The sequence below is a fragment of the Marmota marmota genome, unplaced genomic scaffold (assembly GCF_001458135.2).
Source record: "Marmota marmota marmota unplaced genomic scaffold, marMar, whole genome shotgun sequence".
Lineage (NCBI taxonomy): Eukaryota > Metazoa > Chordata > Mammalia > Rodentia > Sciuridae > Marmota > Marmota marmota.
Genome location: NW_026000108.1, coordinates 44,771,795 through 44,798,728, shown reverse-complemented (window position 1 = coordinate 44,798,728; position 26,934 = coordinate 44,771,795).

Here is a 26,934-nt window from a genome sequence, read left to right as displayed (position 1 = left end):
TCTCTCTCTCTATATATATATATATATATATATATATATATATATATATATATATATATATATCACTTCTTACATACATTTTTATGTTGAATGCAATTTACTTAATTATTTTTCCCAAGGAGCAATGCAGTCCAGAATTAAACAATTAAAAACAATGATTGTATGTGTTTACTATGAATGAATATTTTACTATAATAGATGTTGAGAACTGAAATAGCTAATTCTGAACTGGTTATGGATTTAAAGTTGTAATTAGTATAATAATAGTAAGTGGCCTTCTAAGTGGCCATGGGTCAGTTTATAGTATCATCAGCAGGGTAAGAGATGACCCTCTTCAGCACTGACAACATGGAGGTGAATTTTTCAAGTGTGGTCATGATAATGACATCTCAGTTTTGCTTTACTGTGTATCCCCATCTCTTATTTGTGAGGTTGAGCACATTTTCTGTGTCATAATTTTTGCATTATTTATACAGTGACCTTTTTACTCTTATCAAATATTGCTTCCCTGTATTCCTTTACTGTTTTTTGACAATAACTTTGTTCATGTGAATTATGTGCAGATTCTTCTTAGGTCTCTCTCACATCATGATTCTTACAAGCAGTGAGCATGTATAATCTGTTTTCATCTCTCTTGAGCTCATTTCTTTTCCAGTTCCAAAGCAAACATTCAAGTTTTAGTTTCTAGGCTTAATTAACAATTTCCTTTTCACCTTATACTTTCTTATGCCATGTTCCTAATTCAATCTGTCCACTTTGAGGGATGCAATTTCTTTACTTGACAAACTAAGAATTTTCCATGAATTGCCTGGACCCACCCTATACTAGACTAGATCTAAGTGATTCTTGGTCCAGATTGGTAATATTACAACAGAGTAGACACTAGATCAAAATGCATTGGTGTGAGAATTTGGCTCTCAGGTAATGTAGGGAGGGCTCAGATCTGATATAGGACAAAATGTTTCATCAGTCATTGGAGATTGCTAACTACTAATTGATGATTGGTTGATTCAAATAAATGAAGGAGTGGATAGATAGATGAATAGATGAATGATAGATATGTAGAAAGAGATGTTTTACCTCATGAGAGAGGACACTGAGAAAATACAGAAAAAAATAGAAACTCCAAAGATTTGGGAAGACAGTCTATCATTTGCCAATGGCTAGCAGAAATTTGTAGAAAGTCAAATATTTCAGAAATTTGTATTATACTAGCCAGCTGCAAAGGAAGTGAATTGTTCCCTGGTTCAAGTTATAAGCATGTTGACAATGTTCATGTTTTCTCTTCAATAAAGGACCAGATGTTAAATATAGCTTTGCAAATTGTAAAGAAAATTATCAAAAATTATATAATAACAATACTATGAAAATTAAATAAGACCCAATACAATTTTAAAACAGCAGAGCAACCAATAAATATAAGTTTTAAATCTTTAATAATAGAACAAAATAGAATGAGATTAAAATAAATATCAGAATTTGAAATTTAGGATGCAATTACTGGTCTTTTAAGTCATAAAACAAAAATAAGCAAACATTTAAATAATATGCAAAATTTTGTTTAAAATAATTTTGCAAACATAGTAGAACAAATTTAAAATAATAGTGATAAAAATAGTAAATGGAATACAAAGATAAATATTGAAAGATAAAATCTCAGAAATTTGATTAATAACATTTCATTAACATAAAGTACTTGAAAGATATAATGATCACTAAATTGCAAATGTGAAAATTATGTGAATACCATAACAGGGTAAATATCAATAATGGAAAAATTACAGAGTGATATGAAGGAAACACTAAAAACAGCACTGCCAAAATTTAGAAGATTTTGCTACAAATAGGCAAGCAATAGGCATGATTAAAAGAGTCTGGCACAAATATCTTTTATGAAACAGTTCTAAGTTACATGGAACACAAGGTAGAAAAGTAGCTATTTTGTTGAGCTCTTTTTGCCTATCCCCACTAGTGAAAGAGTAGGGTGTTAACATTGCATTTGCCCTGCTCTCATTAGGAACAATTTTTTTTTAACAAATAAGAACTAGGGAAAGAGTGTTATAGGTATATTTATGTATCCTTTTCTTTAAAGTGAATGAAAGTAAAATTTCAATTATAAATGACCTCAGAAGTGGAGTTTGCACTACCTTCTTGCTGCTACTCCGCAAATCTCATCCTATTTTTTCCACTTCACACAAATATTCATTCATATAAAGAATGTCTACCCCTCAGAAAACAGGGAAAAATTGAGGAAAACTGATATTCCTCAGCCCTGATAACTATGATAGCTAAATATTTAAAGTTAATAAAAATATTTGAAGTCAATAGAAATATGGGGTTTAAATACAATATAAAATTAATATGTCAACATGCAACTTGTATGAAAATTTGTAGAATAAATGGTTCACATTTATTCTAATTCTGATTTTGTGTCTCATTCAAAAATAAAATGCTTATAGATAACTAGCTTTAGGTTTTACTTTTGATGTTAAGCTTTCATAAGGTTTTATATACATCTTAGTGGACATATCCATTCCATCATATTCTGGGTGCGTCAATAGTCCACTTTTCCACAACCTCTTGGTTTCATCTGGGCTATTTGTTTGAATTCTGGCCAAGGTGATGGGGCAAATGTAGTGATGCATACCACTTCCAAATCCATCTCACATTCTCAGATGTCCTTTTCCTACTTTCACATCAAGCTCAGAGTTCACAGTTGTTATATATCTGAGTTTAGAGTGCAAGAAGATTAGGATCCTTAGAATCATCTTTGAAGAAAAGCTGCTCTACTAAGAAAACCCATATTGAACATGACTACCATCTATTTTGGTAAATCACTGAAATTTGGAAATATTTGTTGCAGTAGTTCTTTAAAATTTTTTGCTAACTTGCCTTCATTAGTGGTGATACAAATTTTGCTACTACTTCAGCATTTTTAATTCATGGATTAATATCTTCTTTTAAAAGTTTTCAAGGAAGGCAAAAATTTGCTTGCTTTTAAACACTATACCAGCAGAACTTTTGATACTTTCCTCCCAGAAGTAAGTATCCAATAATAAATTAATTTTCCACTGGAAATATCTTACCACTCAAAGTAATCATAATTTATTTTTTATTTTGCTCTATATTGTCTTTCAAAATATTTTCCTCAGTCAAATGCTCATGTTGATTTCTACTCAACTGGAACTTGAGTTACTAGTAAAGGCAGTTTATAAAGAAATTCTTATTAAAAAATGAGATGACTTAAAATAAAACATAAGTGTCATAATGAATGTCAAATGATATTTAGTTATTATCATTTGAGACTTCAACAAAATTTATTCACTATATTTTGATACATGGTCTATATTAAAAATTGGAAATGTAATGTTAAATATAATATAAATGGGGAAAACATTTTTATAGGAAAAATACAACCTGACCTGAGAATGAACAAGGGATTCATATTATGTCTGATATGTTGAAGAGTCTTCCTCTGAGGTGAGATGTAAAGCAAGATGTATGAAATTAATTTTCTACATAACCAGGAGAAAAGACAGTAGAAAAGTTCCACAGCAAAAAGAATTCTTCTGTGCAGTTTCTAAGGCAGGAAGAATCATAAGAAGGATAGCAAATGGAACAATGATGAGAAAGCAGGCAGGATCTATATGTTCAAGGATTTACTAACCACAATAAGAATTTTGAAGTTTATCCCAAGTGCAAAGGCAAACCATTATTAAATGATCTTAAGCATGAGAGCAACATTTTAAAATATGCATTAAAATTACTATATGAATTAATTTTAAAGAATAAGAGTCGATGAAAAAAGATCAGTTAGAAGGTGGTTGGCATATACTGGGGAAGATACAATGGCACCTTCTTATCATTTCAGTGTCTTTTCTTTTTTACCTGGTATTTTAAAATAGTTATTTAATTTTCTTTTGTCATTGTCCTAATTATTTATTTTCAGGCATTTAATCTGTGAGCTATTTACCTTAACTAGACTTAAAATAAAAAGCAACCTATCAATCATTTATTAATCTGCTCCAACCTTCATGTTGCCATCTTTTTGAATTTATGGGGGAAATTACTTAATTTCAACTCTGGTCTAGGGAAGTGAGTGACTTTGAAGGATGCATTAAAATAAAATGAAGACATTAATTAATGTATAAGCTACTGGTGAACTTCTGCCAGCACTATGATTTGAAAGAGAAAAATGACTCCATGTAACAATCAATCCACTAACATAAATCTGAATTCAGCACCTATAAAAGAAATATGTATTTGGAGAGTTAAGATGTGTTAGGCATAAAAAGGATAAGTACAAGGGACCTAACATTTTTAAAATTTTAACTTACTTACTATGTTTAATATTTTTATTTTTTTCTTTCTGAATTCTGACTACATCTTCCTCTTTTTCCTATACTTTCAAGGGACACTTAATATTTTTGTTATATTTTATAAATTAATGGTGGGAAGATAAAAAATATTGTGTCATATGTGTTTACAGAACTACATAATGGACTGTACACATAAGCAGTCTGAGAACATACGTTTTTATTCTCAGTCTTCCTATACTACTAGGAAGTACTAAATTTTTTTCTTTAACCTTTAGCATTTAAATGTACTAATATGCTTGTGTAAAGATATTATGAAATGGATCTCTGCTTTACGTTAGAAATTTTTTCAAACTTCTTTCCCTTCAGAAAATGATGCACCCAGTGATAAACAATAGCAGAACAAAACTTCAAATTTAATTCTTAAAACAATACTACCAGTACTATATATTCTTCATCTAAAATGTTATGCTCAAATTGTTCCAGAAGAATAATAGGAAACATGATTTTCTTCAAATGTTATTATTTTCCACAATTTAAACAACATCCATCATTCTTAGATTCTGATTTGTGACCTTTCCTAAATATATATTTCTATGTTGCTTTATAATTTACTAGAATGGAAAATGGATTTTTTTTAGATTATTACTGTATGTTCTATTCATTAGTACTGAAAATAGTTTGATTTACTTATACTCAATGTGTCAAGTAGCATTGCAGAAATAATTAGGAGTCTTTACCTTAAAACAATATATGGAACACAAAATAACTGTATAAAGTAAAAATCCAGAATTCTGAAATGAAAATAACAAGTGAGGTGCATATATACATATATAAAGTGAGAGAAAAGAGTGAGAAATATAGCTAAATGTGTGTATGCATGTACTATAAATATAATATAGCACAAGAACACATATAATCTGTGATTGAACATTGTATGTCATGTTATATTTTATGTAAACATTTTATATAATAGAATGCAAAATAATAATGATTTATCAGAGTGGAGATTTTATTTTATGTAAAAGAGACTGATTTTAATGAACACAGAGTTAGTGGAGAAAAGGGTTCTGTGTAATCAACCAAAAATCACTTATATCTCTGGGGCAGAAAACTTGGAGAGAACTGAGATCCCTGGCTCCCAAAATGAGCATGGGCACAGCCCAGGAACTATCTACAGATGCCATGGGCAGTCACAAGAGATAAGTGGGAATGACATAATGGAATCTTCCAGCAGTTACATCCTATGAACTTCAGAGTGCACCCGAACCAGAGTGACTAAAAGGGCTACAAAGAAAATTATACCTGACTCATGTAGGTTCTGAATATTCTCATGAGTGTAATGTTCCCTTTGTCACTGGTATCCATAAGAGATATTGGGAAGTGGCCTGCAGCATCCTCCCAAGAGCACCTGCATTCCAGGGCAGATACTTCCTAATTCATATTTTTGGGGGCAAAGGTGAAATCTGTGGAGTCATAGTTCCTATGCAGTAAAAGTGGATTTTACCTGAGGACCCAGGGATCCAAACTTCCAGCAGAGATTGGAAATTTCCCAACAATAGGAGGCATGGCTCAAATTCCGAATACCTTCCAACAGAGTTCCAAAGTTTATCCAAGACTAAGCCGCAAATACTGGAACCTTATATTTACAATTCTGCATTGTCCCTGACATAAGATTATACAATACATCAGGACTCCTCAGTCTATCTCACCCTGTACAAGGAGGCTGGAAGCTGAGAGTTACAACACCTAGTTAGTACACACCTTGTTGTGAGTGACACAAACACATTGAACTTCAGAACCTCAGCCCTTGACTAAGGGTTATAGAGCCAAAACATAAATATAAAGCATGAAAATGTATTCCTTCCAACAATTTTGACCACTGATGCAGGATCAAGCCCTTTATTTCCCATCAAGATTATTCTCTTTTGTATTTCCTCAGTATTCCCATTTTTAAATTATTTTATGTTTTTTTTTTTTTTAATTTTGACTTAGAAATAAGTTTTAAAGATCACTTCATCATAGTGGGTTTAAAAAAAATTATTCCATTATACACAATTTTGTGTATCTGTATGTGAATGGGTCCATCCTGTGTATGTTTTCACTGGTATGATACGTTCAAGTATGTGTGTGTATATATTCATATAATTTAACCTTCACATTAATAACTTTATTAATTTATAGTTAATTTACCCTTGATTTGACTTACGTGGGATATAATTATACAAGATTATGAGTTACTTTGATCTTACATTTGAGTGCTTGTTCCTTCCTTGGATCCTGTTACTCCTATCTCCCCTTAGGTCTCTTCCTGCCCCAACAGCTGAACACTCCTATTTCCTCTTTCTCTCTTTCTTTTATTCATTACTTTCAGATAATTTGTTTCTCTGCTTGACATTTAACATCTGCTACCTATCTTTTGCCTCTCCTCTGATCATATTTTTAAATATTTCAAACTTTCTCCAATTTTCCTACCCTATTTTATTTTCCTTAAATATAGTAATCCCACTAAATAAGATAATTACATAGTTAATGTAATTTCTACTCCATTCATGTTGCTTTGCTTATGAACATACTGGATGAAATAGTGAATACCTGCTGTCAGATGTCTGCAGTTTTATATTGTTGATAATGAAGTCAAATGCTAAACCCACCATTCCTACACAGGTGTCAATTAGCATTATAGATATTAGACACTGAACATTAATCTTGAGCCTGTATATCTGTCACTGATATTAGTGCTATTCCTGATTTCCCTCTTTCTCTATGAGGAACTGAAAAATGATTGGGACAATTCAAGATCACAGAGCAGATATCTTGCTGCTGAGAAATATAATCAGCAAACCAATAGTAAATTTCACCCCATACATGATCTAGCACCCCCCCCGAGCCTTAATATTTCTTCACATCAGACGTACTTCAAATTATGAAAAAACAATACCTGTCTTTCTCAAATTATTCCATGCATTTGAGTGGGAACGAAAACTCCAAAATACGTTCTATGGAGCTGATATAATCCTGATACCAAAATCAAACAAAAATACATCAAAGGAAAAATAAAACTACAGACCAATATTGCTGATAAATATAAATGCAAAGAAATTCTTAACAAAATGTTAGCAAACCACATTAAAGAACACATCAAGAAGATAACATCACATGATCAAGTAGGTTTCACCCAGGGATGAAAGTTTCGTTCAACATATGCAAATCACGAAATATAATTGACATCTTAAATAGAATTAAGGAAAATCATCACATGATCATCTCAATAGATGCAGAAAAGGTCTTTGATAAAATCCAGCATCCATTCATTTAAAAAAATATTGGAGAAGCTAGGGATAAAAGGAAATTACCTCAACATTATAAAGGCAATAAAAAAAATGCAAAGTCAATATTATACTGAACTGTGATTAACTGAAAGCATTTCCTCTAAAATCAGAAACCAGACAAATATGTTTCCCTTCATCATTTCTATTCAATATATATTTTTTGAAATACTAGCTAGCACAATTAGGCAAGAGAAGGATATTAAAGGAAAACAAATAGGAAAACGTAAACTAAGCTATCACTGTTTGCTGATAATTATCCAAAAGAATTAAAATTAGCATAAATGATTCTTTATCTAGAAGATTCAAAAACCCCCACCAGAAAAATTCTAGAGGTGATAAATGAATTCAGCAAAGTAGAAAGATATATCAATATCTATAAATCAATAGCTTTCTTATACTCTGAGATTCTGCTGAGTAAAATTCAGAAAAAAACAATCCCATTCACAATAATCTAAATACCAAAATAAAATACTTGTGAATTAATTTTAAAAGTAGGTGAAAGATGCTTACAATAAAAGTATGGAACACTAAAAAAAGAAATTGAAGGAGTCCTGTGAAGATGGGAAAAACCTCCAATGTACTTGGATAGGCAGAATTAATATTTTCAAAATGGCCATACTACCAAAAGCAATTAAAAGCAATATTAAATACAATTAAATGCAATCTCCATAAAAATGCCAATGACATTATCCACAGAATTTTTAAAAAGTCTTTAAATTAATCTGAAATTAAAAAAAAACACATAACAGACAAATCAATCCTGATAAAGAAAAGTGATAAAGGAAACATCACAACACCTGAACTGAAATAATATTACAAAGCTATAATAACAAAACCAGAATGATATTAGCATCAAAATAGACACATAGAGCAACAGAATAGAATAGAAGACAGGGAAATAAACTCACATACTTACAGCCATCTGATATTTGACAAAGGTACTAAAAATATTTGTTAGAGAAAAGACAGCTTTTTAAACAAATTGTGCTGGGGAAACTGGATAGTCAAATGTTGAAGAATAAAATTAGATGCCTATCTCTTGCCCTGCAAAAAAAAAAAAAAAAAGTCAAATCAAAGTGCATCAAAGACTTAGGAAGTAGACCAGAAACTTTGCAACAGCTAGAAGAAAACAGGGTCAACACTTCATTGTATTGGTATTGGAACCAACTTCCTCAAGGAGACCCCTAAAACTCAAGACATAAACCAAAAAGTCAATGAGTGTAATGCCATTAAATTTCAAAAGCTTCTGCAAAACAAAGGAAATTATTAAGAGCAGAAAGAGATAGCTTACAGAATGGAAAAAACATTTGCCAGCTGTTCCTTCAACAGGTGATTAATATTTAGAATATACTAAGATCTCAAAAAACTTAACATCAGTCAATAAATAAATAACCCAATCAATAAACTTCCGAAAAACTGAATGGACATTTCTCAAAAGAAGAAATACAAATGACCAACAAATACATGAAAAAAGTTCAAAGTCTCTAGCAATCATGAAAATACAAATAAAAACTCTACAAAGACCTCATCTCATTCCTGTTAGAATCTGAAATATCAAGAAAATAAACAATAATAAATGCTGGTGAGGGTGCAGGGAAAGATAGACATCACTGGTGGGACTATGAATTAGTACAACCTCTCTAGAAAGCAGTTCAGTGATTCATTGAAAAAAAAAAAAAAAACTAGGACTGGAACTCCTTGGTATTTATCCAAAAGAATTAAAATCAGCATATTATAGTAATAGAGCCACCTCAATGTTTATAATAGCACAATTCACAATAGCCATATCATAGAATTAGTCCAGATGCCTATCAATAGATGAATTAGGAAAATATGATATATACACAATAGGTTTCACTCAGTCATAAACAAGAATGAAATTATGGCATTTGCTTGTAAATGGGTGCAACTGAAGAACATCATGCTAAGTGAAATAAGCCAGTCTGAGAAAATCTCTCTCCTTTGTGGAAGCTAAAAAAATAAAGGAAGGAAGGAGGGAAGGATTGTTTAATATAAAGATATAGGGAAGAACAGTGGAGCAAAAGAAGGAGATAGGGAGAAAAAAGATGGGAAAGTAAAGGAAATGCAGAATGAGTTTTTAAAAATTATTATATGTGCATATATAAATATCACAGGAAATTTTACAATTATAAATAATTAGAAAGGACCAATAAAAATAAATAGATGAGTGAAAGGAATATCAGTAAGGTGGAGAATAAAAAGGGAGAGGGAGAAACAGAGGGAAAGATGGGGATGTGAACGGAATTAAAATTCCATTAATGTATGAATTTGTCAAGATGTACTCAATAACTATTTGTAACTCTAATGCTCTAACAAAAAAGGAATTTCTAGAATATAGGGGCCATTATGTTGATCAGATGATCTCTCTTGATATTTAAACATGTATACAAATTTGAATATATGAGTATATGTATATAATTCCTTTATATATTGTCAATATGTTCATATTCTATAGCATTTAATATACATAGAATGTGTATATTAATTTTACAAATCAAATCCAAAGCCAAAAAAAATTTAAATATTTTCATAGAATTCTTTACCAAATGTGTAAATAATAATATATCAGGTTATTATTCAGTAAGTGAATATTCCAGAATTTCCAAGGCATTTGTATAAATTTTAAATATTTTTTTTACTTCCCAGCTTTTTAGTTCATAACATATACAAAAAATCCAAATTAATATTCAATAAATATACTCACTAAATTCAATATAAAAATATTATATATTCCGGAACATCATAATTCAATTTCAATAATTCAGCTATTTATCTGCTACTTCAGAAGGGCAAATTATAACTGACAAAGCAATTGCCCTGGTCTTTTTTGTTCATGTCTTTTTGGACTATTTTCCACTTACAACCTGGATTTAAATGAGAATTAAACCATGTTGGGCACTCATTATATGAACAAAAGTAAAATTTGTTATCACAAAAGCAAATCCATTATCTGACAATGTTGTACTGAACTATGCTATATGACTGCATCTAAATCAATGTTTATGTTTAAACATGCTGTGATAAAACAATAAAATGAAATTATTTGCCTTTTGCTAAACATTAAGACTTGGGAAGCAAACAAAAGTTCAATCCCATTTGTTTTCTTTATCTTGTTTTATATTATTACATATTCACTGAATTATAATTGAGAAACAGTAGTAGCACATCTTGAAGAATATAATTTGTCAAGTTCTAAAATACATATTCATCCATGAAATGATTACTACAATCAATACAGAAAACATATTCAACACAGAGAATACATTCCAAGTTTCCTTTTGCCTCTTTATAATTCTTCTTTCCCTCACTTCTTTGTTCTTCGTTTTAACATAACTACTGCTCTGCTTTATTTCACCGTATAATCATTGTAATTCCTAGAATTTCATATAAATAGATTCATACAATGTGTCTTCTTTAGTTTCTTTCATTCAACATATTTATTTTGGGTTTCACAATTGTTACAATTTCTATCATGAGTTCATTTAATTTTATTTTTTATAGTATTCCACTCTATGGAGATCAATATTTTTATCTTTCTTCATGTTGATGGATATCTGGGTTGTCTACATTGTTTTATTATTATGAATGTTGACGAATATTTATTTGTAAGGATATATGTTTACATTCCTCCTGGGAAAACAATTCAGGACAGAGCAGTTGGATTTTATGATGGGTGTTAAATTTTTGGAAAATTCTCAACTTTTTAAAAAAAGTTTCAATTTGTTTTGTGTTTCCACTCATTTACCTGAGTTCCAAGACCTTTTTATCCTTGTTTTAGCACTTGCTAAGATCAATATCTTAAAATCCTAGGTATTCTAATAGGACTATAGGGATATTATATTGTGGTTTGACTTTGCATTTCTCTAATAACCTGTGGTGCTATGTACCTTTTCTTGTGGAGTTTTTGTTTGTTTGTTTGTTTTAATTTCCTTTTTAAAATGTTTCTTCAAATATTTTTGGAGAGTGTTTGCTTATGTTTTTATTTTATTTTAAAAGTCCTTCGTATATTTGTGAGTTCTGTTTTAGATAGGTGCTTTAAATATGTTGTAAAGTTTGATTTCACATTTTATTAACAGTGTTAAGGAGAAAAGTGTGTAGTTCAATTTATTATTATTATTTTTTTTGAAATGTGCTTTGTTGAAACTCTTAGGCTACCTAAAGTTTATGAGTTCCTTCTGTTTTATTTTAGAGTTTGACATTTTATATTTTAGTTCTCTGATCCATATTAAATTTATATGTGGTATGTAGATTTTACGTTAATATTAATTTATTTGCAGGGAGATATCCATTTCTTTTCAGTTGTATTTGTTAAAAATCAGTTTCACGGGCTAGGGATGTGGCTCAAGCGGTAGCGGGCTCGCCTGGCATGCGTGCGGCCCGGGTTCGATCCTCAGCACCATGTACAAACAAAGATGTTGTGTCCGCCGATAATTAAAAAATAAATATTAAAATTCTCTCTCTCTCTCTCTCTCTCTCTCTCTCTAAAAAAAAATCAGTTTCACTGTATTTCCTTTCTATATTGATCAAAATCAATTGAGACTACATGGGTTGGCCTACTCATTTTAAACTTTATGCTCTAATTCATTGGTCTATGTGTCTTTTAGATGCCAACATTACACCATCTTAATGAATGCATTTTACAATAAATCTTTGAAATATAATGTTAGTACTCCAAAATTTTTCTTATAGAATACTTTGCACTATTTTCTGTCATTCAATTGCCCATACAATATTTTAGAATCAGTTTGCTCATTTGTTTTAAAATCTGCATCAGAATATTTATGGGACTTAGAGTAGCATTGCTTTAATAAATGCTTCAATTTGTAGAATGTTGAAATACCACATTGTCAAATATTTAACTCTCTGAATTTGATATAGTCCTCCATTTATTTATGTCTTTTTTTTTTATTTCTCCAAGTAATATATTATAGTTTTCAGGTCATATATATTTGTCCAATTTTGTCCTGTATTTAATATTTTTTCATGAAAATGAAAGTTTTCTTCACATCATTTCTTTCATCATTCATCTCTATTATAAAGAGATGTGACTTCTATTTTTTTCTTGATCTTGCATATTGCTAAGTTGCTAAACTCACTTTTCCGTCTGTTAGCATGCGCATATATTAGGAGTTTATGCTGAGGTAATCATAATTAAATGAAGATAGATTTTTCTTTCTCCCTTCCCATTTAAATACATTTTTCTTTTTGTTTTTAGTTTCCCCAGTGACTCAACCTCAAGAACAATGTTGCATAGAGGGAGTGAGAGTAAATAGCCTTGTCTTCTTTCTATTAGTGTTTAACCACTTGGTATGGTTTCCAGATGCTCTTTTTCACTTTGAAAAGTTTTTATCCCTAGTTTGCTCAAAATACATTTATTTGAATTGATATGAAATTGAGAAATATTGGATTTTCAAGTGTCATTTACTGAAATGATTGCAGGATAGTTTTATCCTTTTGTTGTTGTTCTTGTTGTTAATTTCTATGGTGAATTAAATTGGTTTTTGAATGTTGACCTTCATGCCTAGGATAAACAACATGACTTGCTCAGGATGATGATAGTTTTTCTTGCTACATTCCAACTGCTTTTTTTTTTTTGTATTTTTGTTTTTGCTTGTGAAGAAAAGTCTGTAGTCATTCTGATGTTTATTCTAAGTAATGTATCTTTTTTCTTTAGATGCTCTGAAGATATTCATTTTATCATAGTATTTGGGCTTAGTGTGTGTGTGTGTGTGTGTGTGTGTGTGTGTGTGTGTGTTTAAGATCTTGTCAGTTTGGGGATCTAAGGGCTTATTTTCTTTACTAAATTTGAAACATAGCAAAATAAATCAAACTAAGACCAGTAAATCTTCAAATCTATCATTGTATCCTTCACATTCAATAAACCCACTACATATGCTTTGGATAATATACCTCTGGTGCTCCACTTCCTTTCTCTTTATTTTATATGCATTATGCTTCTATTGCTGCTCTAACAAAACATCATAAACACAAGGCTTAAAGCAAAACATTTACAATTTTATAGTTCTGTAGTTCACAAGTCTTAAAATCAAGATGCTTGCAGGTCTGTGTTTCTTGTGAAAGTTTGAGGAAAAGATCATTTTCCTAGCCTTTTTTAGCTTTTAGTTCCTTCCGCCTTCCTCTACTCTTGGCCATATCATACATCTTCAAATCTTTTAGTAAAAGTTTTCAGTATTCTGCCTATTTCACTGCCACCCTCTTTTTCACTCTAAGACTTATCTTTCAGTCTCCTCTTTTAAGCTTTCTTATTATTATACTGAGCCTACCTGGATAATCCATGATAATCTCTTCACTGAATAAATTTTAATTTAATTGCATTTATGAAACTCCTTTAGTTATATAAGGTGACCACATTCGAATATTATGATACATTATAGTTTTGTTACAGAAATTATAGTTTAAAACTCTAGAAATTGATTTTGTCTTTTTTTTCTGTATCTTTGACATTTGTACATAATGTGCTCAATCTTAATTTTAGTTTTTGAACATGTGATAACAGTTATAAGGCATTATTCCAGTCTACCAATTTTATAATTGATGTTTATTTCTATTTGTTTTATTTTTTTATTATAGTTTGTATAATATTGCATCTTTGTATATCAATGACTTTTGTATGATACCTAACATTATAAATTCTACCTTGCTTTATGGTGGATATTTCTGTGTTCCTATAAGTGTTCTTAAGCTTTATTATGGGATGCTGGTAAGTAAATATAAACAGTTTAATATTTTTAGGTCTTGTTCTTAACTTTCATTAGTAGGCAGGACCAGAAAAGGATTAATCTACAATTAGTTTTTTTTCCCCAATACTGAGATAAGCTCCATTTATTTATTTATTTATTTATTTATTTATTTATTTATAGAGTGGTGATTGCACTCAGAGGTGCTTTACAACTGAGCTACTTCCTTAGCTCTTTTAATTGTTATGTTTAGACAGGAGCTTGATAAGTTTCTGAAGGTCTTTCTTTGGTCTTATGGAGGCTGGCCTCCAACTTGCAATCTCCTTGTCTCAGCCTCCTGAGTCTCCTCTGAACCACTCTGCCCAGTGAGAGCACCCCCTTCTAAATTCTTAGCATATCCTGTGAATGATGAGAATTTCATTCTGTCTGATGAAAATTGAATGTATTCCCTTTGCATTATGAGTTTTGACTATTTTATCCCAAAGATTTTTCAAATGTTCTTTTCCTTCTTATTGATTAATTCTTAACAGAATTTAATTTATCAGTCCTCAGATAAGAATTGGGAGGATTATCTTTAGGTCTTCAGAGCTCTCTTTTGTTGGGAACTGTGAGTGGATTTTGTTTGAGCCATTAATGCAGGGAAGTTGCTTTTCAGGGAAATGCTAGGTGAAATTCCTCCATTCCAGAAAATCCAGATGATGTTCCCTGGTATAGCTCACAGCCCCAGGTTCAAACACAGCTTTCCCAAGATGGGCGTAACCTGCCTAGCACCAAACAACCCACTGTTCTCCTACTCTAATTGTGTTTTTCCTGAAGAAGCTCCTTAACCCTTTGGTCTGTACTGCTATAAGTAAAGCAAGCCTGGGTTTTTCTCTTTGTTAGGATCAGACCCATCACGTCAATCCACACATCATGCCCTTGCTTTTGGATATATAATTTTCGCATTTTGTCTCTGCTTCTTAATATGACTTTCATAGCTTTTATTTCACATCCAGCCCACACCTCCCATGGTTACCCACTCCCTCCCCATAGGAGGCAGGCAGAGCTCTTTCATCATCTTTTTCCTTTCCACCTGGCTTGCTCAGTAAACTATAGGTCCATCTGTCAACCAAGGGAGAAGGGAGAATTCTGTTTTGTTTTTTTTTTCTTCAGATTTTTCTTCATTTTGTTTTTACCTTGAAATTCATTCTAGGCAGATGTTTCTGGCATTGTATGTTTCACCTCATGGAATCCCTTCTGTTAGAAATCACTGTTTTTTTTTATTTTTTATTTTTGGGTTTTTTTTTGGCTGTTACCACATTAAAAACTGTTTTTTTTTCTACATCTTTCTATGAATTTATCTTTTGTTTTCTTTAATTGTTGTTTTTAGATGGAAAGATAAATCTTTTTTTAGAAAGATCTAATTATTTATGCATGATGACCAAATGCATTTTGATTCATTGAATACAAACGGAGCACAACTTTTCATTTCTCTGGTTGTACACCATATAGAGTCGCACTGCATGTGCAGTCATACATATACCTAGGGTTAATGACGAAGTCTTGCCATCATTATTCCATCTGGAGCAAAAGCAGGACTTCCTATAATTATATATTTGGATACCACAGCATCTAGATTGTTGGAAGTCAGAAAGAAGCTCACTGATATAGATAAGTTTGTCTCCCAGTGCATACATCAGATCTACCTAGAGAAGTTTTTCAAAGTCCACATGATCAAAATCTACTTTGCCCAAATTAATGAAAATAACTTATGATTATTTGGGCACCAAGGAGATATAACATTTATAACCTTATGGAAAACTTTATTAGTGATTTTATTTTTAGTTAAGCATAATAAATTTATTCCATAGTCTGAATTTCAGAAAACAAAACCTTTGAGATATCCAAAGTGGACATGAGATGTCCAAATTTCAATTGTTGGTGAAACAGAAACTAGAAACCAGATGGAATTTATTTCACTAGAACATTTCTTGCATGTATCAATACAATTTATAAAATGTCCATTTACTTGTATTTTTTACTATTCTCAGCCCTATGAAACCTGTAACTGGAAGAATTAAAAGAAGTGGAGAAATACAAAGAAAGTGCAAATTGTCCTAATTTTCAGTAATAAAATCCAAACCTATATAATCCTATCTCATTTTCCTTTCCACTAGTATGTCTCATTACACATTAGAGAAATTTATAGAAAAACAAACAAATTACCAATAAAGCTAAGGATATTCTAAAGAGTTCTTTTTTTGGAGGGTACCATGGATTGAACTCAGGGCACTTGGCAAGTGAACCTCAGCCTCAGCCTTAGTTTTTATTTTATTTAGAGACAGGCTTTCAGTGAGTTGCTCAGCCCCTCACCTTTACTGAGGCTGGCTTTGTTCTCATGATCCTCCTGCCTCAGCCTCCCAAGCTGCTGAGATTACAGGCAGACACAACTGTGCCCATCACTCTTCAAAGTTCTTGACATCCAAATTTCCCGGAGTTAAATTTCAGGCACATTTAGAACTGTACATGTGCCTTACTCAATTCCTAAAATTGATTAGAAATTCAATAAATGTTTGTGGAGAGATGAAAAGTTTTCTTGCATTGTTCTTGTATTATTTTCTGTTTATCAAGCCATCTTTTGTACACTCCACTCCATGAGATGCTAAAACATGATAATATTATTTGTAGGACTTATTCTCATGCTTTCCTAAAGTGTTCAATTAGTATTTAGAGCCTTCTTTTTTCCTCACTTCTTTCATCTCTTATCATTGGAAAAGTAACCAAAATTAGTTGAATTGTGTTTTAATTGTGAGTATTGTTTTTATTTTCCAGTCAAAAGAATTTGTATTTTTCCAGATGATTGCTCACTCCAAAACGTTTTGTCTTCACTTTAAACTGAGAATGAATTGACACACATGAATGAGAATCAACAAAGAAGACATCCTCACACCCAAACAAAGCAATTATTTTATAAGAAACATTCTAATGAGTCTATTTGGAAAAAACACACACACACACACTTTCAGATTGTGCTGTGAAAGCATTTACAAACAGTTTTGACTGAGCTGGACACAGTGATGCCTGCCTCAAATCCCATATACTTGGAAAGCTGAGACAGGAGAATTGCAAGTTTGAGGCTAGCCAGCCTGGTCAACTCAACGAAAGGCTGTCTCAAAATTTAAAATATTAAGACAAAAATTAAAGGGCAGAAAAAGTAGATCAGTGGTAGAGCATTTACCTACCAGGCAAAAGGTCCTGGGTTCAATTCCCAGTACCAAACACACACACACACACACACACACACACACACACACACATTTAGTTTTGCAGTCATAGTGGTGCATGCCTGCAACTCCACGGGCTGTGAAGGCTGGCACCAGAGGATTGCAAGTTTGAGGCCAACTCAGTAGCTTTGCAAGGCTCTAAGCAAATTAGCAAGACCCTGTCCTGAAATAAAAAAATAAAAATGGCTGGCTTGTGATTCAGTGGTTAAGCACCCCTGAATTCAATGCCAGATACAAAAATAAATAAATAAAGAAAGAAAGAAAGATTTTTTTTTTTTCTGATAGTTTAGTTTTTGTTAAAGAAGCAGGGATATATGTATGAAAGATAAATATATAATTTGGATCCAACTGAATTTTTAAACATTTTATTGATTCTTTTTAATTATACATGAGGATTAATTTTGATATAATGTAAAAAGCATATAATAAAATTTTCTTTCTTTTGCCTTCCCTTTCTCCTCCCTTTTGCTATTCCCTTCCCTCTATTCTACTAATCTTTATGCTAGCACTTATATGTTTGTATTTATTTATTTATTTATCTATTTATTTATTTATTTATTTTAGTGTCTTGTGGATATACATGATGGCAAAAGAACTAAACAGATAATTCTCAAAAGAAGAAATACAAATGGCTAACAAAAAATGTGCTGTATTTCTAGCAATTAGAGAAATGCAAATCCAAACTATATTGAGATTTCACCTCACTTCATTAAGAATGGTGGTTATCAAGAATGCAAATAATTAGTGCTGGAGAGAACATGGGGAAAAAGGTACACTCATACATTGTTGGTGGGACTGCAAATTAAAAAGGAAATTCCTGAACTGAGTTTTCACAAAGAAACTATAGAACACACAATTAGGCAAGGAAAATTTCTTCAGAAATGGTACTTCGAGATGGGCATGGGTGGCTCATGTGTGTAACCCCAGTAGCAGGGCAGTCTGAGGCAAGAAAATCGATAATTCAAAGACAGCCTTAGTAATGGCAAGGTGCTAAGCAACTCGAACCTGTCTGTAAATAAAATACAAAATAGGCCTGAGGATGTGGTCCAGTGCCCCTGAGTTCAATCCCTGGTATGCATCCCTCTCCCCAAAATGTGGTGCTGGGTCTGAGTGCAGTTTTGCTTGCCTTCAACCCCAATAGCTCAGGAAGCTGAAGCAGGAGGATGGTGAATTCAAAGCCAGCCTCAGCAACTTAGTGAGACTTAAGCAACTTGATGAGACCCTGTCTCAAAAATAAAATATAAAAAAGGCTGGGGATGTGGCTGAATGGCTAAGTGCCCCTGTGTTCAATACCCAGTACAAAACAAACAAACAAACAAACAAAATAAAAACACCCTATTGAGGAAACAGAACATACACATAATGAATGGATTTAAACTCCTTGACTAGTTATTCATGTCAAATCAAAGTGGATTATAGGCAAATGTAACCCCAAATCTATGAAACTTCTAGAGGAAAACAAATAGTGAACATTTTCCTGGGCAAAATGTTTTTTGGATATGATACCCAATGCATAAGAAATAAAGCAAAAGTAGGCAATATGGGTTTCTACAAACAAACAGCTTCTATACAGCAAAGGAAAACATTAACAAAATCAAAAGAGAATCTACAGAGTGAAAGAAAATATTTTCAAACTTTACATCTCACAAGTGGTTAATAACTTGAATATGTAAAAAAAACTAACAACAAGCAACAATAAACAATAAAAATAAAAATAGAAACAAACAAACAAAAAATCACAATGAACAGCCCTTTCAAAAAAACACTAATAATGGCAGAGAGATCTGAATAGATATTTCTTAAAAGAGTACAAACAAAAGACTAACAGGTATATGAAAAACATGCTAATAATCACAATCATACATGAAATGAAAATCAAAATTCAAATGGAATGTGAACTTCCATGAGTTAGAATAGCTACTATCGAAAGGGCAAAACAAAAACAACAAGACACAATGCTGGCCAGGTTGTGGGGAAAAAAAAAAAAAGGAAAAAGTTTTGATATCTGCCCCCTGGCATTCACCAGCTCACTTGTTGAGGCTGTGAATTCTAGGGTCAGAAACACAGGAGTTTGTATTAATATTCGCTGAGAAAGTGCAAGAAAAAACAATCCACACAATTCCTAAAATATATCAATTGGGAAATAGTAAATTTTTAAGTTAGATATATCCAAATTGCATTAGTTATTTGACCACAGACATCAAGCTGCTGCAGGTACATGGTTGTGTTTGGTTTTTAGTCCAGCATCAAAGAATGAAGAGAATTAGAGAATTTTGAAAGTTGGAAATGAGACAAAATATGTAAAATGTATTTATTTTGTTTTCATGAATGGGAGATAATAGCTCCCACTTATTTAATTTGTGTTAATTATTAGTAATTTCACCAGCCCTGAAGATTCATAATTTTGAAGGTCACTAGGTATTAAACGAAATCACCAAGGCTTTTAAAAGAAATCAAAATACATTACTTTAATGGTGAAAACTATAATATATCTATTTACCAATCTCTATATATTTATGTCAATTAAGCTAAATTTACATTTAACTACGAAAGGTCCTTTCAAAACAAAATGTAACATAACATTAAAACTTACCTTAGTTGGATTGATGAATGACTTAAAATTTCAGTTCCATCAAGAAAGAAACAACTGTAACTTCTGTTCACTTGTATCTAGAAACGTGAAAAGTTTTATGAAGACTACCAAAAATTGATTGCTTCTGTGATGCCAAGAATTACATATATTTCTCATTAGAGATCACCTGTGTTGTAAACTGGACATGTCCACAACTATCAACAGCTATATGGGTCAGGTAACCTTATTATGAGGCAGAGAGGTTTATTTTTTCTGTTAGCTTGAACCCAGGTTCTCCCACTTGCCAAATACTTTACCACTGACACAAATTCCCAGCCAAAGGCAGAAGAATATGAGGCACTTTAATGATTTTCATAATTTTCCGAATTGAGAGGTAGCAGAACTAACATTGAGCCAGGATTTGGGTTTTAGCACGAGATATCAAACAATGGTACAATATGGCAATATTATGCAATTTCATATGAATTTTGATATAGTACTGAATTTTCAAACATTTTATGCTGCACAGACCCATTTACCCATAACAGATCCAGTATCTCCTAGTTTCCAGACCTTTACTTTGTAATACAGACCAGTGAATTCATTAACTTCTAATATTCTTATTATTTTCATAATACTAATGAGATTCCCCCATTGTGATCGGCACTTAATGTTGCAAAGTATATGGCTGTGTCTTTTTATTTTTATTTTTTTCTTAGTTTTTTCTTTTGTTTGGGGGCTTTTTTGTTTGTTTGTTTTTGTTGTTGATGCTGCTTTGCATCCATTGGCATCTATTTCCTTTCATATATTCATTTATTTTCCTTAAAATCTCTGACCAGATGTGAGAAATTTATTTTATTTTTTTAATTTTCAGGTACCCCAAACTCTCTAGAAAGAGAAATTGGTAAATTCCTAAATATAAGATTTTCTGATTTAAAATGATTGCTTCTCTCACTGTTGCATTTTTAATTTGAAAATAATTGAACTCTAGACTTAATGATTTAGGTCCCTAGAAGTCGAGCACTATGTAGTAATATAAAAACTCATCATAAACTTTTAAAGTAATTGAATCTGACTAAGTTCTTACAGAATTTGATGAATAAAATTAAAATAATATACTGTTGTTAGAATTGCAATAAAATTTCTAGGAGTTCAACTCATAAATCTGAAAAACTCATGAGGAAAGAAAAATATTCTAAAACATAGCACAGATTTTTCTATAATGAAGTTATCAAAATGGCCCTTAAAATGCTTTCTAAATTGGGATTTTCATTTTCCTTTCATTCAAACTTTTTTTTATATGTTGGATATAGATTCATAGATTCATTCATTTATTCAATACATAATTATCAAGAACTAAGAACAATCCAGTCATTCTAAGTGATGGGAATGTACCCAGGGCTAAAACAATGCACCTTGCCTTCACGGAATTTGTATTCTTCTTGCATAATTGTTTTTTATGTGCCAGGTTTTATATATATATTTTCACACACACACACACATACACATAAATACACACACACACACATATATGTATATATATATTTTTTCAAATAAATCTTATAATTTCCACAGATTCTTCAATGTACAAGTATTTATTAACATTATTATCACCCCAAAATAAGAACTCTCTTTATTTCAGCATTCTATTTTTGGTATACAAATTGAGCAACCCTAATCTGAACACTTGAATCCAAAATACTGCATAATCAAATTGCACCCTCACCTTCTGTCTCAGTGAGAATTCAGGTGTACTAAAAATATTGTACAAAATTTCCTACAGGCTATGGAAGCTGCATGTGAAACAAATATATTATGCATTTAGACTTTGGCTGCCATAAAAATGCAGGTATATTAAAAATATAATTACCTTCAATCTATGTGCAAATGTGTATATGAAACATAAATGAATCATTTGTTTAGACTCTATTCCCAAATCTAAAGTATATCTATATCTCTCTCTATATATAGATATACTTTACAATGTATATATTCTAAAATCAGAAAAAGTATATAATCTAAAGCATGCCCATTCTCATGCATTTTTTTCTCATGCATTTTGGATAATTATACTCAACTTGTATTAAATTTCTTCTATGTTAGATAATGTGTGGGCAAGGCATTTATTTTACTAAAAATGATGCAATAACTAACGTAAAGCACTGATACATGGTTGAATTATACAAGAATTTACACACATCATATATTAAAACATAAGAACTAATGCCAAGTACATAATTATCATGAAGTTATACTAATTTCTACATTTTATGCAAATTCTATATTCCAAATTTGTTAGCTCTTATTTTTATAACATTATATAATGATAGGATAAAAGATTCAAAGAACAAAGAAAATTGTTTCACATTAATTTATTTATATTTCTCCAATTGAAAGTACAGTTTAGAAATACAATATTCAAAAAACAGACTAATAAATCAAATTTGTCAACTTATCAAAAATAAAATCACCTAATTATAGAGATAGTGTAGAAAAATAATCAACAGCTTAAGAACATATATTTAAAAATAGCTGTCAAGAGAATTGGTACAAAACAAGTATAGTTAGAACTTTAAATATGTTAAAATAAATGTGTACAACTAGTTTTCCAAAAAAGCCAGGCCCTTTGGTAAAGAAAATAATCACTGTGCAAATTTTTAAGTGTGTGGTACAGTACTGTTAACTATAGTCACAACATTGTATAGAACCTATCTAGAATTTATTCATATTTGATACTCCATTCCTATTAATTATGAATTTCCAATTTCTTTCTATTGTTAGTAATCATCATTCTACTTTAAATATTGCATATAACCAGATAGTAATATTTTATTGTTGTGTATATATACACAACTGTAACTATATATGTGTGTGTACATATATATAAGATTTACCTATTTAAGGCAAAAAATATTAAATTACCTCAATAAAATTGTAAACATATATATCAAAAAACACGTTTTAAATAATTTTGTAATAAATTTGTAAAACATATATACTGGCAGTATATAAAAAGTAAATAATGGCAGTAAATAAAAAGTATCTGTACTTTTTTTCCTGGATTCTACTTTGCTTGGTATCCCTTGCAATAATTTTAAACTGATGAGTTTATACTAATGTTAAAAACATTAAATACATGTTGAGGATGCAAAGCAAGAAGGGAGTTTGCTTTTTCCTGGTTTATGTAAGAAATAATTTGTTCACTAAATTGTCCAAGAGGAAGTAGAACAATAACAGCATAGATCTTCCGAGATTAATCAGTGTTACAAACAATAAATCTGGAGGAGAATTAACACAATAAATTTAAAGTAGTATTAATAACATATACAATGCATTATACCTATATTTCTAAATACATAGTCATCTACTTTATGAAACAATCTTACAAATTTGGCGTTACTGTATGCTGTGAATAACACTGACAGTTATTGAGATTAAATCATTAAAGAACATATATGGAAAGTTACAAAGCTAGGAATTGGATTCAGATCTATCAGCATCAGAATTGGCTAATTGAATTCTATTATTTTAATAAGTATGTTTTGTTAAAAATATGTTATTGTCATTGCAGAAATATGTTTAGCATTATAGAGCAGCAGAGATTTTTCCACATATGTGATTTGTTCAGTTAACCAAAATATCAGACTGAAATGAGCAGTTCTAAATCTTATAAGCAAACTTAACAGATAGTTTTCATGACCATTCAGAAATATTTTCACCATTTGTATTTAATCATAATCAATTTGAGTGTACCAGTAATGCATATGTAAAGTGATCACTGTATGTCTTGGAAAAAAAGATATCACCTTTATGATAAATATGTAGACAGTATGTGTGTGTGTGTGTGTGCGTGTGTGTGTGTTTTTGTACTGGGCATTGAACCCAGGGATGTTTTGCCACTGAGATTCATCCCCAGCTCTTTTTATTTTTTAATTTCGAGACAAATCTCACTAAGTTGCTTAAGGCCCTACTAAGTTGATAATGGTGTCCTTGAACCTGTGGTCTTCCTGCTTCATCCTCCCAAGTCACTGGGAATGAAGTCATGTTACGCTCTGCCTGGCTATAATAAATATACATTTTAAATGAAGTTAGCATTTGATTTATGCAATTTACTTTTAAAATGTAATATCTACCATTACTAAGAATAAATACAATCAGAATAAATTGAAGTAGTAAATTTAAATTATATATGTGTGTGTGTATCTAACATTAAATTATAAATAATCACAGCATTTGTTGGAATTGTTTTCTCACAAATTATTTATGCTGTTCAACACATTTCTTTTTCAAAATCATCTCTTTACTTTTGTCTTTAAGCAATGAGAATTTCATTTTCTTGCCCTGGTTGCTTAAATTACAATTCATTTCTTAAGAAAATAAAGTTTACCTAAATAGTTGGTCACACCATTATAAAAATTTGTCAGTAATGTCTTCACAACTAGTGACATGTCAAAATATCTATAAACTATATGCTTTACATTTTCCAAAATAATATATGGGAAAGAATATGAAAGGAATGAAAAGAAGAATGCATCCATGTTTTTCAAATGAATATCATTATACCCATTCTGTCTTCCTATGTATACACACACATAGTACATTCATGAATACTATTTATGATATTACTATAAACAATTAGAAAATACTTTGGAATACTCTGAACATTTATACAGGTCAGGTATTTTACACTTGCAAAGTTTAATTTAATAAATCATTACTGAAGGGGAATAATAAAATTTCAGAGATTTTTTGCAGTTATGAATAATCATTTACTCCATAAAATCCACTAAATCATTGCAAAGTAAAATCTATTCATGAATTTAATGAAAATTACATGAATAAAATAAGATTCACACTAAAAATAGTACCAGATTAAAATATTCATGTTGGTTTTGTCATAAACTATCAAATGTTTCTCAATGAGTCAAAAAAGAATTAAAAGGAAACCTGACAAAATACATTTACAGAATAAAATCCCACATTATGAACATTTTTCATAAAAAATCTAAATTTTATATGTATATATATTAATTAAGTTTTTGTTTAATTGTCAGTAGGTTGACTACACAACTACAGTATTAAAATAATTTAAAATTTTAATTGACTCAAGAAGAAAATGACAAAACCACTTAAATCTTAATTTTCTAGCATAAAATTTTCAAAAATTCTTTACCCTGTTGTGCATGTATATATGTGTGTATGAATGTGCATAAGCATGTATAGATCTAACTAAATTGTTATTACATAGATAGGTAATAAACTATCTCAAAACTGAAGTTTAGAATGTATGTGTCTATGCATTGCTCATGTGATGAATTTTTAGATTCCTTTTTATATTCTTCAATTATATATTGTCTTACTTGCTTTTCACTTAATTATGTAACACAAACTACATTTTTAATTAAATTAATGTTATACAGTTAGGATACTAGTTAATTCAAATGATGAAAAAGATTTCTTTATTTGCCTTAGAAATCAGATTATGATATAATTGTTTTGTGTTTTATGCTTTTTCCCACTCTCTCTTTTTATTTGCACTTATTTTCTTACTCATTTTGTTTAGAGGTTAATTGAAAGAATAATAATCCCTAACACTCTTAAAATACACATAATATGTGCTTTAGAGTAACTTATTGAGCTTAAAATCTGTATAGTTTTGAGATTTACTGAACCTAAAAATCATAAACCCTCAGGAAACATTTCAGCTTATTTTGAACCTTGAACTGAGCAATGAAATACAAGAATTCTCTTAATTTTTTTAGTGTGGTTTGCCAATATATTATTAAGAATTTTCACATTCAAATTAATCAGGAATATTGGTCTGAATTTTTCTTTCTTTGATGTATCTTTGGTTTTGGTATCAGACAACAGTGGCTTCATAGGATGAATTTGGTAGTTTTCCTCCCTTTCTATTTCACAGAATAATTTAAAGAGGATTGATATTAGCTCTTCTTTTAATAGTGTGGTAGAATTTGCCTGACAATTCACCTGGTCTTTAGCATTTTTTTTTTTTGGAAGGCTTTTAATTGCTGTTTCAGTCTCATAACTTGTTATTGGTATGCTTAAGCTTTTTGTATTTTCATGGTTCAATGGGTAGGTCATATGTGCGGAGAAATTTGTCAATTTCTTCTAGATTTTCTAGGTTATCAGAGCATAAATTTTCCAAATAGTTAAAAATTATTCTCTAATTTTCCAAAGTATCTGTGGTGATAGAAGAAAGGTACCGTATGATCCAGCTATCTCACTCATTGGTATTTATCCAAAGGTCTTAAAATGAGCATGCTATAGTGATAGAGTCACATCAATATTTCTAGCTATGCAACTCAAAAGAATCAAGTTATGGAACCAGCCCAGGTGCCCATCAACAGATGAATAAATAAAGAAAATATCATGTATATACACAATGGAATTTTGCTCAGCCATAAAGAAGAATGAATATGGTATTTGCTGGTAAATGGATAGAACTGGAGAATATGCCAACAAAAATAAACCAGACTCAAAAAGTCAAGAGTTAAATGTATTCTCTCATATGCTGAAGCCAGTGGAAAAAAAAATGGGAAAGGGTGTATAAGGGACAACAGTGGAAGGTGGTTGAAGCAGGGCAGAATGGTTAAAGAGAATGGAAGGATGAAATTGACCACATATGCCACAGTAAATTTCACCTTTATGTATATATTATGTGTGAGTGTGTGTGCATTTAAATATTATATATATATATATATATATATATAT